The sequence below is a fragment of the Macaca nemestrina genome, chromosome 11, assembly GCF_043159975.1.
Source record: "Macaca nemestrina isolate mMacNem1 chromosome 11, mMacNem.hap1, whole genome shotgun sequence".
Lineage (NCBI taxonomy): Eukaryota > Metazoa > Chordata > Mammalia > Primates > Cercopithecidae > Macaca > Macaca nemestrina.
Genome location: NC_092135.1, coordinates 11,417,838 through 11,431,861, shown reverse-complemented (window position 1 = coordinate 11,431,861; position 14,024 = coordinate 11,417,838). Strand labels below are relative to the sequence as shown.

The 14,024-nt window shown below is 49.7% G+C and overlaps 1 long non-coding RNA gene across 1 annotated transcript; it reads left to right on the top strand.

Annotated features, from left to right (window-relative positions):
- Window positions 1-11,158: 11,158 nt before the first annotated feature.
- Window positions 11,159-13,796, top strand: LOC139357068 (uncharacterized). The gene is made up of 3 exons (XR_011609679.1): window positions 11,159-12,553; window positions 13,006-13,178; window positions 13,326-13,796. It is a non-coding gene; the product is annotated as an uncharacterized lncRNA (long non-coding RNA).
- The last annotated feature ends 228 nt before the right edge of the window (window positions 13,797-14,024 follow it).

Below are 14,024 nucleotides of genomic sequence, written 5' to 3'. Positions count from 1 at the left end.
TCTTGAGAACTCACTCGCTATCCTGAGAATAGCATGGGGAAACCATCCCCATGATTCAGTTACCTCCGACCGGGTCCCTCCTGTGATACATAGGGATTATGGGATTACAATTCAAGATGAGATTTGGGTGGGGACACAAAGCCAAATCATAGCACCCCAGCCTCAGCCAGCACCTTCATTGCAGCCTTGAGAGCCCCTAAAGCAGAGAAGCAGCTAACTTGTGCCTGGATTCCTGACCCATAGAAACAATAAGACAATACATCCATATTGCAGTACGCCATTTGGTGTGGTAACTTGGTATGCAGAAATAGATAACTCATACTCTTTATTAATTGGCATAATGTTTTTGGAAAGCAATTTGGCAAAACTTGATACAATCATGAAAGTTTATCTTTTGACTCAGTAATTTCACATCTGTGTATTTCCTAGGGCTGTAACCCCATAGAAACTGAATACTACATGCCCAAAGAGGTACATAAAAGCATTAGGTATAAATTACAACAAAATAACAATAATGGAAATGTTAAATAGCAGTGACTTTGGAAGTATCCACTTGTTGAACATTGTTCAGCCATTAAAAAGTATAATTATGAAGACTAAAGTAGAAGCATGGGGAAATATTATTTATAAATATCAAGTCTTTTTTTAAAAATGAGGTACAATCTGCATGGTGATTGCAATAATGTAAACATGGTAAGACCTAGGAGGAAATTCACAAAATTTGAAGTAGTTGTGTTATAGGGGAATTTTGAGTGACTTTATTAATTCAAGTAATAAAGACTTAGCACTATATATATTTACGGTCACGCATCACTTAACGACAGGGAAATGATTCTGAGAAATGCCTTGGAAGGCAATTTCATCTTTGTGTGAACATCATAGTGTACTTACACAAACCTAGATGGCACAGCCTCCTACACACCTAGGCTAGATGGTGTTGCCTATTGATACCAGACTCCAAACCTGTAAAGCACATTGTTGTGCTGAATGCTGTGGGTAGTTGTAACGCAATGGTAAGGATTTATGTATCAAAACATAGAAAGGTAAAAATACGGTAGTGTTCATCTCATGGGACACTGTCATATACGTGCTTCCTCGCTGACTGAATATCATTATGCAGCGTGTGACTGTGTGTAAGCATGAAGGCCTACTCAGAGGTACCCTGGACCTCCACCCTCTCCCTGCAACGAAGTGACAGCTTCTGGCGTCCCTGCTTCTGGCCCTGCATTCTTGGGGCATGGCCAGCCTTCTGTCTGTCGGTTACCGTGGTGGCTATGAAAATGTGCCGCTCAGACCTGCTGCGGCGCGGACTTGACTGACAGCCCCAGCTGCTGTTTCTCTCCGTCCACCCGTGCTTTGCCTCCACAGGCTGCTTTCCACCAGTGATGGAGCGTGGGGACAGTACTGCTGCAGGTGGATCGTGGGACTCCTCCAGTGGGTGACTGTGGCTCAAGAACTCCCCAGTGGCCTGGGCAAGCCTTTCTCAGAACTGCTGTGAAGTCTGAGGCCTGTCCTCCCCACTCCTCCACAGGTGTCAGACCTGTACTTTGGTCTGAAGGATCTCCCTGCCTTCTATCGCCTCCTTCTTTGTCCTTCACAGGCAGTTCCCTCAATATGGCTCTTACTCATGCAATCCTGTCTTTGTGTCTGGTTCTCAGAGGACCTCCACTAACACGTGCTGGCGGGTGCCTGTAGTCCCAGCTATTCAGGAGGCTGAGGCAGGAGAATGGCATGAACCTGGGAGGCGGAGCTTGCAGTGAGCTGAGATCTCGCCACTGCATTCCAGCCTGGGCGACAGAGCGAGACTCTGTCTCAAAAAAATTTTTTAAAAATAAGAATTTTTATTCTATAAGGAATTATTGTTACTGTTATAACAACAGGATTGGAGTGATGAGGACTGGATTGTAAGAAGTCCAGAGCCACCTGGACTCAGAGCCACCCTAGCTTTGGATTTCTTCCAGTCTCAGGCCCCTGGAGCCCTTGCTCCCCAAAGGGACTTGTTCCCCACTAGAGGTCAAGGGTAAGTCATAGCAATGGACCCAGACTCTTGTTATTACCCATGACATGGTTTGAATCTGTGCCCCCACCCAAATCTCATGTTGAATTGTAATCCCCAATGTTGGAGGTGGGGCCTGATGGGAGGTGATTGGCTCATGGGGGTGGTTTCTAATGGTTTAGCACCGTCCCCCTGGTGTTGTCTCCTAAGTTCTCATGAAATCTGGTTATTTAAAAGTATGTGGCACCTTCCCCTTCGCTCCCTCCTTCCTGCTCCAGTCATGTAGGACGTGCCTTCCGCCTTCCGCCTTCCGCCTTCCGCCATGTTTGTAAGTTTCCTGAGGCCTCCCCAGAACCCGTCATGTTTCCTGTACAGCCTGTGGAACCATGAGCCAATTAAACCTCTTTTCTTTATAAACTACCCAGTCTCAGGTAGTTCTTTATAACAATGTGAGAATGAACTAATACAACCCACCCCTACCGTATACCTCTCCTACCCTCTCCCCAGCAGGCTATGAGGACAGGGTGCTCATGCCAAACCCTGAAGGCATTACAAAGGCTGCAGGGCCTAAGCTGGGGCGTGGGTCTGAGGAGCAAACTAAGGAGCAGAGCCCACGTGGAGAGAGGGAGGGAGCCAGTGTCCACATGCCACACAGACAGCAGTGTCATTGCTCTGTCATCACACCCTGCGTGTTTATAGACTTCACTGTCATCAAATGAGACCTGCCAGAGTCTAACACCTTGACACTGGCTGGCTAGTTAAGCCTGGACAGCTCACAGCCTGGCTGGAATTATGCTTGCGTTTACCTAGCCCCATCAGGTAGACACTTTCAGCTGAGTGGCTCCGTTTTCCAAGCCCTGAAATCAACTTCAGTGTTGAATTTTTTCCCTAATTTCAACCACATGTGAAAGACCAAAGTCCTAGCCCTTTTCCCTCGCAGTAGGGACACCCTCACTTTCCCAGGTCCCTGAGCTCGTCCACTTCAGAGTTAAGTACAGCAGATTGGGAAGGCCCTCCTGGTTCCACAGCTGTGAGAAGCCCTGCAGGCCTGAAGCATGCATGTCTTTGTTGATTTGCTGAGGCAGGAAGGATCTGGAATCAGTCCTGGAAGCCTGGAGTCCACTAAGGTACCCTTGCCGGGGGGCAAATCTGTGGGTGCCTCTCCAGGCAGCTTCTGGCCTCAGAGCCAGACTACCTGTGCTAAGATCCCGGCTCTGGGCACGGCTTTGGGCACGTTCCTGAGCTTCTCCATGCCCCAGCTTCCCTCATATGTAAATGGGAATAATGACAGTGCCCAGCCCCTGGGGTTGGTTTGAGTGAATATTTGTAAAGCACCTTGGACAATGCCTGGCACAGAGTTAAAGCCTAAGGAAGTGGAGCATAGTTTCCATTCACCAGTCATTGCCCAAGGTGCAGTTGTCAAGCAGTGACTGAATTAGAGCTGGCCCAGTGTGACACTTTTGGAGATGTCTCAGGTGGCTGTGAGGTGAGTCAGGGTTGGCAGCACTGCCCCACACAACATTCTCAAACCCCCAGCATGGTTTTATTGATGTTACTGACCCCCCTGCCAGCTGGGACCTCTCTAAGGGCAGCAGTGAGCCACACCCATCTTTTCTTCCCAGTACTGGACCGTGTCGCTGTTCAGGAAGCATTTGCTGGATACTTGGCCCGTGTGAAAGAAGGGAAGGGAGCGTGGCATGTGGGCAGGCCCCAGAGGTCCTGCCCTGTCAAGGTCAGCTCAACACACACTTCTCTGGGGGCCACACGGGAGAGGCTGCTGTGGCAAGGCCTGTAGACCCCAGTCTTGTCCCCTCAGGATTAGGCTCCTCTGAAAGGTCCCCGTCACCTGGTGACATTGCTGTGGCAGCAGCTGGAGGCTGCCCTCAGCCACCGATCCCCAGGTCCAGAGCCACGTGCCCATGTCCTGACACCTGATTGTCCTGTGCTGGTCCCCCAGCCTCGCAGTCTGGACTCCACCCCTGCAGAGGAAGCACACGCCGACATCACAGGTGCAGAGACCACTCGGAAGCTGGGCCACAGCTGCCCATCCTGGCCCGTCGGTGCCTCCCTCTGCTAAGCCTGGAGGCCCTTCGCTTCCTCTACCTCCTAACAACTCCTGTTGGAGCCATTTTGAATGCAGCCCTAAGGCTCTCCCTGTCAGCCAAATGGGTGTCAGAAGCCATCTGTGCCTGAGCTGGTGGCAGCTGCTGGGGAAATGCTTGCATCCATATGAATCGATTTTGTTTTGCCTCCTAAGATCTTCAGTTGAGCAAGGGGAGATTTGCTGAATTATTCAGAGGTTTCATTAACCTGGGGAAGGCTGAACTGACGGCCTGGAGAAGGGCAGGAGGAATAAAGCCTGGACACAGCTAGAGAGGTCCAGCCGGCGTGAAGGCCTGTGGCCCGAGGAGGGAGCCGTGAGGTGTAGCCCAGGCCATGTCCCCAGGTGAGCAGCAGCTCTATGTACCCTCTATGTACCCGCGGGCAGAGCCTCTCAAGCCCGTGCAGCCCCTTCCGAGAGAAAAGTCCTCAGCCACACCTGAAGCAAAGGGCTCCTGCGGGTGCCACATGACCCGCCCACATGACTGCTGCCCACCAGTTGGAGTCACAGAAGACACACAGACACATCACACATATCACACGCAAACATACCACATACCACATACACATCACACATATCACACGCAAACATACCACATACCACATACACATCACACATATCACACGCAAACATACCACATACCACATACACATCACACATATCACACGCAAACATACCACATACCACATACACATCACACATGCCACACACATCACATGCCACAAAAAATACAACACACAAACATACCACATACACCACACATCACATACACATCACACATACCACACACACCACACACACCACACACACAAACACATACCATATACACCACATAGCACACACATCACACATACCACACACACCACACATACCACACACATCACACATACCACACACACCACACACACAAACACATACCACATACACCACATAGCACACACATCACACATACCACACACACCACACACACAAACACATACCATATACACCACATAGCACACACATCACAAATACCACACATACCACACATACCACACACATCACACACACCACACACACCACACACACCACACACACCACACACACACACCACACACACAAACACATACCATATACACCACATAGCACACACATCACACATACCACACATACCACACACACCACACATACCACACACACCACACACACAAACACATACCACATACACCACATACCACACACATCACACATACCACACACAAACACATCACATACACATCACACATACCACACACACCACACACACCACACACACACACCACACTCACAAACACATACCACATACACCACATACCACACACATACACATACCACACACATCACACATATCACACACAAACACATCACATACACTTCACACATAGCACACACACCACACACACCACACACACACACCACACTCACAAACACATACCACATACACCACATACCACACACATCACACATACCACACACATCACACATACCACACACACCACACACACACAAACACATACCACATACACCACATACCACACACATCACACATACCACACACAAACACATCACATACACATCACACATACCACACACACCACACACACCACACACACACCACACTCACAAACACATACCACATACACCACATACCACACACATCACACATACCACACACATCACATATTCCACACGCAAACACATACTGCATACACCACATACCACATACACATCACACATGCCACACACATCACACATACCACAAACATCACACATACCATACACAAATACACGACACACAACATACCACACACAGCACACAAACCAGCACACAAACACGTACTGCATACACACACCACATAGCCACATATGCACATCATATATCACATATGCATCACACATACCACACATACCATATAACACAAACATACCATATATATGCAACATGCCATACACACATAAAACACATGCCACACATGCAACATACTGTACACACAACACAAACACCACACAACATGCCTCACACACAACACACAAACACACCACACACATCACATACCAGATACAACACACAAACACACCATACACATGCAACATACCACACACAAACATATACCACATACACCACACACCACATACACATCACACACCACGTACCACATACACATCACACATATCACACACACCACACACACGACACACATGCAACATACCACACACACATACAGCACACACATACTACATACACAAACCACATAGCACACACATCACACATACCACACACACAACGTACACACCACACACATGCCACACACAAACACATACCACATACACCACATGCCACACACATCACACATACCACACACACGTCACACACACACACCGTGCACAACATACCATGCACACATAACACAAACACATACCACATACACATCACACATAGCACACATGTGCAACATACTACACCTGTGCAGTTTGCCATACACACACACCATACCTCCATACGCATACCACTCACCTCACACCTCACCTCACACACACACACACACACACACACACACACCCCAGGCAGCATTTAGAAGTCCAGTCTACGTAAGTTAAGGGTGATGTTAACTCGCTGCCCCCACCAGATTCTCGGCATATCTGAAGCAGAGGTCAGGGAGAGCGGGTCAGCTCTTAGCAAGGCCTTAGGGCCCCTCAGAGACAGCAGGGCTGGAGTTTAGTGCAGGAGTGGGGTCTGCCCTGGACCCTGTGAGTGCAGCAGTGCTGTTGGCTGGGCACTGTCCCCGTCCTCCTCCTGTCCCCTTTGAAGGCAGGTGTGGCCACATGGCTGCTCTGGCCAGTGGATTTGGTATGCTCAGGGCCACTTCCCCGCAAAAGCATTTGAGAGCCAAGGTGGCCTTCTCTGTCTTACGTGCCCCTGATGGGGCCCCAGACCTTGGGCCCCCGGTGAGGATGGCGGGGAGCAGAACCCACTGCACTATGGGCCTGTGGCAGGGCGATAAATAAACCTCTGTACTTTGAAGGCCCAGATTTGGGGGTTGTTACCACAGCATCACCTACCCCAGCCTGCTCCTATACCACACTTAGGAGCCAAACCACCAAGGGCTCACTCACTCTGTTTGGACAATTCATGTCATTTGGGCACTAAGCTAGAAGGACATGTGGAGTGGCTCATTAAGCAGAGGTGAGAATTCTGCTCCTAGGAGGCAGTGCTGCAAATCTGTAATGCTGTAATGCTCCACATACCACATACACATCACATCACACATCACAGCTCAGTGGCAGTTGATACAGCAAAGCCCTTCTGAAAAACAAACATCAGACAATGATTGTGCAACACAGAGCTGCTAAAAATGCTTCATTTATGAGTAGGAAAGAGTCTCTTTGTGTCCTTCATTTTTTTCCATTGAAAGAGCATAAGCTCAACGAAGGTGACAGCCCCGGAATGTGGACAAATGAGACTGGGAAAACGCCATGTCTTCATTCTCTATCCCTCCCCCCACCTTTCAGACCCAGCCCTTTGAAAAGCAGAAAGCAATGCACAGATGTAAGGAGCTGTTTTCATTCTTGTGGTTACAAGCCCTCCCCTCTGTTCCCATGGCAGCCTGGCACACTCTGCCATGCACTTTTCACACTGCATTTTGTCTGGTTCCTTGTCTGTCTCTCCCAACTGGGCTGTGAATGTTTTGCAGGCAGGGCCTGGCCTTCCTTCTTGCATCCTGGGCACCTGGTCCACCGGAGTGCTCAGTGATTGATGAGTGGGTGGGGGGTATGGGAGATGGAACAAGGGCAGAGAGGTGGGGAGGAAGCACCATGCGGGGAGGCCTGCGGGCTGAGAATCCAACATGCGGGGAGGCCTGCGGGCTGAGAATCCAATCCAAAAGCATTTCCTGAGCACCCGCTGTGTACAAGTCACAGCACAGGGCTCTAGCTCTGGGTAAGAGTCCAGATTTGTAAGACATATGTATCAGTTGATAAACCACTCTCATGTATGTTATTTTTGTGAACTTCACAGCACCCTGGGGTAGTAAATTATACACAGTTGATCCTCTTTTGAGAGTGGATTTACAGAGTTGATGTGGTGTGTAGCAAAAATGGCAGTGGCCTTGACCATGCATGTTGTTTTGAGTCCTGGCATTGACCCCATCCAGCTGTGTGGCCTTGGGAAGCCTCAGCAGCATAAGAAGGGGACTGGCTCTGCAGGGGCCCACTGCAAGCATGGCCCGGCCTGGCCTAGAACCTAGGACTGTTTGATTTACCCAACGAAAGGTGTGCAGCTGCCCTGAGTCTGTGGGCAAGCTCAGACCTCAGGGGCGAGCCAGACCAGGGAGAGGGGCCAGGGGCTGTGACCACCTCCTCTCTATGTCTGCAGACCATCCTACAGGGCCTGGCCCACGGGGCATGCAGTGAATAAATGCATGAGTGAGGTATAGGCAGCCTGAATGGAGACGGTGTTCAGAAATCCCAGCTGTTCAAAAGCATGAAGGCAGAGTTCAGTCCTCAGGGATTAAACCAGAATCAAGGGAAGAGGGTAGCTGGGTGGCAGCTGTTGGGGTCATTATTGAGGGTGCTGTAAGACTGGAAGTGGGGAGAAGGTCTATTGCTGGTATTATCATTTGCCACTGACCTCATGGTGACCACAGTGTGGGGGCAGTGCTTCACGCAGACCTGCCACATCTCTACCACCAACCCTTCGTTTATTAGCACACGTTTGTTGAACATCTACTATGTGCCAGGCTCTGTTCTAGGCCCTGGAGAAATCGCAATGGATAAAAATCCCTGCTCTTCTATTCTAGTGAGAGGCGCAGCCGATAAACAAGGAATAAGTCATTATAGAGTGTCCAGGAAGATGGACCGGGCAGCAGTGGGACAAGGGATGGGAAGGGCTGGGTATGGGGGACAGATGCATTTCTCAGCAGACCGGCCGAGGACAGCCTACACTGAGAAGGTGACGATGGAGCAAAGAGGAAGTGAAGCAAATGGAAATCTGGGGAAAGAGCTTTCCAGGCAGAGGGGAGACAAGGCCAGAGGCCCTGAGGCAGGAGTGGGCCTGGCACATTTGAAGTTGGAGCAGGGAGGTGGGGGGAGAAGGGGAAATGATGTTAAGGAGGTGGGGGAAGGGGCAGATTGTATAGAGTCTTGTGAAGGATGGACAGGGGTTTCCCCCCTGCCTTTATCTGGAAGCTGCTTTTCTAGCTTCATTCAGCTGTTGAAATCCATTGTCTCTCCAGCTAGCCCCGTCTCTGACAGAAGCACCCTGCCCTGGGGAAATTCTCACATGGCCAGACACAGGCCTGGCTGACCAGCTGCAGGCCGGTGCTGACAGTTCCAGCACACCTTGGCTTCCTCAGGAGGTCCAAAGGTACAGTCCCTAGAAGTGCCGGTCACACTCAGCTTGCCTTGAATTGAACCACAACAAAACACGGAACCAAACTCCTCAACAGGACTGCAGGGTCAGGGTCTGCCTCCGCTTCCGGTCTCCACATGGGCCTGCTTTAGTGATCCAACTCTAGAAGTACAGGCTATTTGGTCAGGTGCTGTGGCTCACGCCTGTAATCCCAACACTTTGGGAGGCCAAGGCTTGTGGTCACTTGAGCCTAGGAATTTGAGACCAGCCCAGGCAACATGGTGAAACCTCGTCTCTACTAAAAATATAAAAATTACCCCGGGCATGGTGGCGGGCGCCTGTAGTCCCAGCTACTCAGGAGGCTGAGGCAGGAGAATAGCGTGAACCTAGGAGGCAGAGGTCACAGTGAACTGAGATGGAGCCACGGCACTCCAGCCTGGGCAACAGACAGAGACTCTATCTCAAAAAAATAAAATAAGTCCAGGCTATTCTTTCTTACCTCCAGACATTTGCACATGCTGTTCCCTCTGCCTAAAGCACTGCAGGCCCCCTTCCCAGAAAACTGCTTGATTCCTCACCCCTCCCTTCTATCTGCGCTGCTGTGGCTCCCTCTGCTTCCTCTCTCTCTCTCACTCTGGATTCGTTGCTTTCTGTCTCCTTCCTCTTCACAGCATCCTCCCTGAGGGCTTCCCCTCCACCCTCCGAAGGTTCACTGAAATGAACTGGTACTAGACAGATTAAAGGCATGCAAATGTATGAATGTGCAAGTATGCACAGGAGCCATACAAAATATGAGGCTCAGAGAAGGGCCAGATGGCTGGAGCTTAAATAACACCCTCTTCATAGGGGAGAGGGAGGTGGGGGAACATAGGCAATTTTGAAGCATAATAAATTATTTTTAGGGGAAATGAATGAGCCTAAAAAACAGACAATAGCCTGGGATGAAGTTCCTCTGAGCTCCAGGGGAGGCAATGCCAACTAGCAGGAAGGTGAGGGGCGGAACTTCACTGCCAACAAAGGTTGCCTTATGATGAAGGCAAAGTCTGCCCGGTAACCTCTTGGAGCGGCCCTCAGAAGGACAGATGAATAGTCTGCCTGGGTGTGGTAGCAACTTTTATTCTTTTCTCTTCTCCTGTGGTTAATCTTTCCGGTTATTTGATGAGATTCCTAGGAAGGGGGTCAAAGTGTTCCTTCTGGAGGGAACTTCAGAGAGATCCCCTCCCTGCACAGGTGGGGGAAGAAACAAGAGAAGGCTGCAAAGTCTTTGGTTCTGAGACAGCTTCTAAGGCCTTCCAACTTCCTTTCATTTAAAAGTGCTCAGCACCCCGAAGCACCATACTTTGAGGTATAATTTTCTGAACCCCAGCAGCTTGCACACAGGTGCCAGGATATTCCGGCTGAACAACAGGAGGTAAGGAAGCAAGTTAGTGGCTCACTGGTTCTAATGACCAAACTTCAGGGTGAAGAGGAACCTAGGATGGAAGTGAAACAGCAGATGGGGGTCTTCTCCTAAGTGGCTTGAGATGATCTGTGAAAATGGTTCGCTATTCATTTGACCCAGAAAACCCTACTAAATCTTGCAAATCAAGATGTTTCCATCTTTGCGTTCACTTTAAGAACACTCGTGAGGCCGGGTGCGGTGGCTCATGCCTGTAATCCCAGCACTTTGGGAGGCCGAGGTGGGTGGATCATCTGAGGTCAGGAGTTCGATACCAGCCTGGCCAACATGGTGAAACCCTGTCTCTACTAAAAATATAAAAACTAGCCGGGTGTGGTGGTGGGCACCTGAGGCAGGAGAATTGCTTGAACCCAGGAGATGGAGGTTGCAGTGAACCAACATGGTGCCACTGCACTCCAGCCTCGGCGACAGAGTGAGACTGTGTCTCAAAACAAAACAAAAAAAAAGGACACTTGTGAAACTGCCCAGGTCCTCAAGGGTATGCATATAAAAAACGCCAAGAAGTATCTGAACGATGTTACTTTACAGAGACAGTGTGTACCTGTATTCGTTCATTCTCACACTGCCATAAAGAACTGCCCCAGACTCGGTGATTTATAAAGGAAAGAGGTTTAATTGATTCACACAGTTCAGCACGGCTGGGGAGGCCTCAGGAAACACGTTCATGGCAGAAGGTGAAGGGGAAGCAAGGACTTATTCACAAGATGGCAGGAAGGAGAAGTGCCAAGCGAAGGAGGAAGAGCCCCTTATAAAACCATCAGATCTCGTGAGAATTCCTTCACGATCACAAGAACAGCATGGGGGAACCGCCCCCATGACCCAGTCACCTCCCACTGTTGCAGGACTTTTCCTTAGTTCAGTTCAAGACAGGGCTCTTTGTCCCACATCTACAAAACTTCAGGCTCGCAGACAGTTGGAATGGTGAGGAAGACAGGGTTAGTGCTTCCCACCAGCAGCTAGAATCCCAGGTTCCACACAGTAAGAGGAGGGGCCAGGCTCCTCCCCACTGCACACGGAATGAACCTCCCAAGGCTCCACCCCAGGGTGCAAGCCAGTTGGAGTTTTCCCAGGGACCCCCTCCCACCTGGCGTCTCACCACGAGGTCACTGGCCCAACACGCGGGGATTACAATTCAGATTGCAATTCAAGATGAGATTTGGATGGTGACACGGTGCCAGACCATATCAGTGCCATTCTGACGTTACAATGGGGGAGTTGGTAGTGCCGAGGCCAAGAAGTGAGGCTGGACACAAAGTCAGTGGTCCAAAAAGAGTGCTGAGTTTTTGCTGCACTCGCTTAAAAATGCAGAGAGCAATGCTGAACTTAAGGGTTTAGATGTAGATTCTTTGGTCATTGAGCACATCCAGGTGAATAAAGCACCTAAAATGCCCCTCCAGACTTACAAAGCTCATGGTTGATTAACCCACACATGAGCTCTCCCTGCCACATTGAGATCATCCTTACTGAAATGGAACAAATTGTTCCTAAACCAGAAGAGGAGGTTGCCCGGAAGAAAAAGTTATCGCAGAAGACACTGAAGAAAGAAAAACGTATGGCTCTGGAATAAATTCAGCGTAAAATAAATGCAATTGAAAGGAAAAAAGAAAGAAGAAACAGGAGTGTGAACAAGAGGTGGGTGTACGTGGGGCACGGATCGTGGGAGGGGACAAGCAGGAAGCTGGGTGCCATGGGAATCTGCAGGCCAGTGACTTCCAAGGTGAGGCCAGTATCATTGTTTCTTTTGGTTTACTCTTGTTGGGAGCCTGAGAGTTCCTGTGGCGTTGTCCTTGGCTTTCTGGGACATTTAAAGCAATGGTCAACTCAAGCTTGTCCACATGGAGAGAATGCTCCATCTCCATACGCCAGGCAGGTACTATGTTAGGCCTTCTCATATCTATTTTCCTTTCATCCTCACAACACTGCAATGGGGAGATTCTCTGCTTTGCAGATGAGAAGAAATGAGACTTACGGAAAGGGTAAGGGTTAAGAACTTACCCACAGTGGCACCCACCATCAGGCCATGTTCCAAAGGGCAGCATCAACTGCAAAGACCATGATCTTTTCTCTTTCCTTCTGCCTCCTAGATTCAATGACAAGACTTGGCCTATGGTAAAATGGAAACATGATTTTGTAGGTCTCCTGGTTCCTAGGCAAGTGCTCACTTCACTGAAGGCAGTTTTTCCTGCAGACTTCTGTCCTAGGAGATCCACGTGGCTTTGTTTTTCTCTGCAGCTATCTCGGCCTCTCTCATGAATAGGTAACCTTGCTTTTTCTGACTGTTTTGAGATCTTTACATGCTTGCATTTGCAATTCCCTCAGGCCAGGCCTGTGCTGGATACAGGGAGCACAGGGAGGACACTGTCCCTGCAAGGCTCACAGCCTTCCCTTCTCTGACTCGCCACAGGCCTGACTGATCCCAGGGACAGGAGAGCCAAGGACAGAGGTGGAGGCAGGAGGGCAGGAGTGTGTGATGACCTTGTAGTTCTGAAACAGCAGGTGATTCCTCCCCCATCCCTTCAACCTCCTTTTCCCTTTATTCCTTTTTTTCCCCCCTATTTAAGCTGCTGTGTCTTTTGCCCCAGGGAAGAGGTATGAGAGCAGAGAGCAGAAAAAAAGCAGTTGCTTCCTGACTTTTGTTTTCTAAGCCTTCCTAGAGCCATAGGGGAACAGAAAGTTACTTGGGCTTGGACAAAAGATCTAGAAGAAAACAACAGGAGCATAAGAGAGGAAGTTGAGCTCGCCCAGACTAAGGTTCCTCGGGCTGAATGAAGGGAAAAAGGTGAAAAGTGGGTTCTAGGTACTGCCTCCTAACTGAGGCCCTGGGAAGTAGCAAGACTGTGGGTGAGTTGAGGGGACTGAGAGCAGAGGAGCTTGGCCTTCATTTCCCTAGGGGGTCGGGGGAGCCAGGTTGGGGGTGGGGTGGGGAGAGCTGAATAGAGCTCTCCTTACCTGTTCTTTCAGAAAGTCCAGTGTCCCAGTGAAGTGACAAGGCCATAGAGGGGTTCCTGTCAATCCCAATGTAACTGCCCAAGGGATTCTCCTTGCTGGCTGCCTAGACAGAGCCGATTTATCAAGACGGGGGAAATGCAATGGAGAAAGAGTA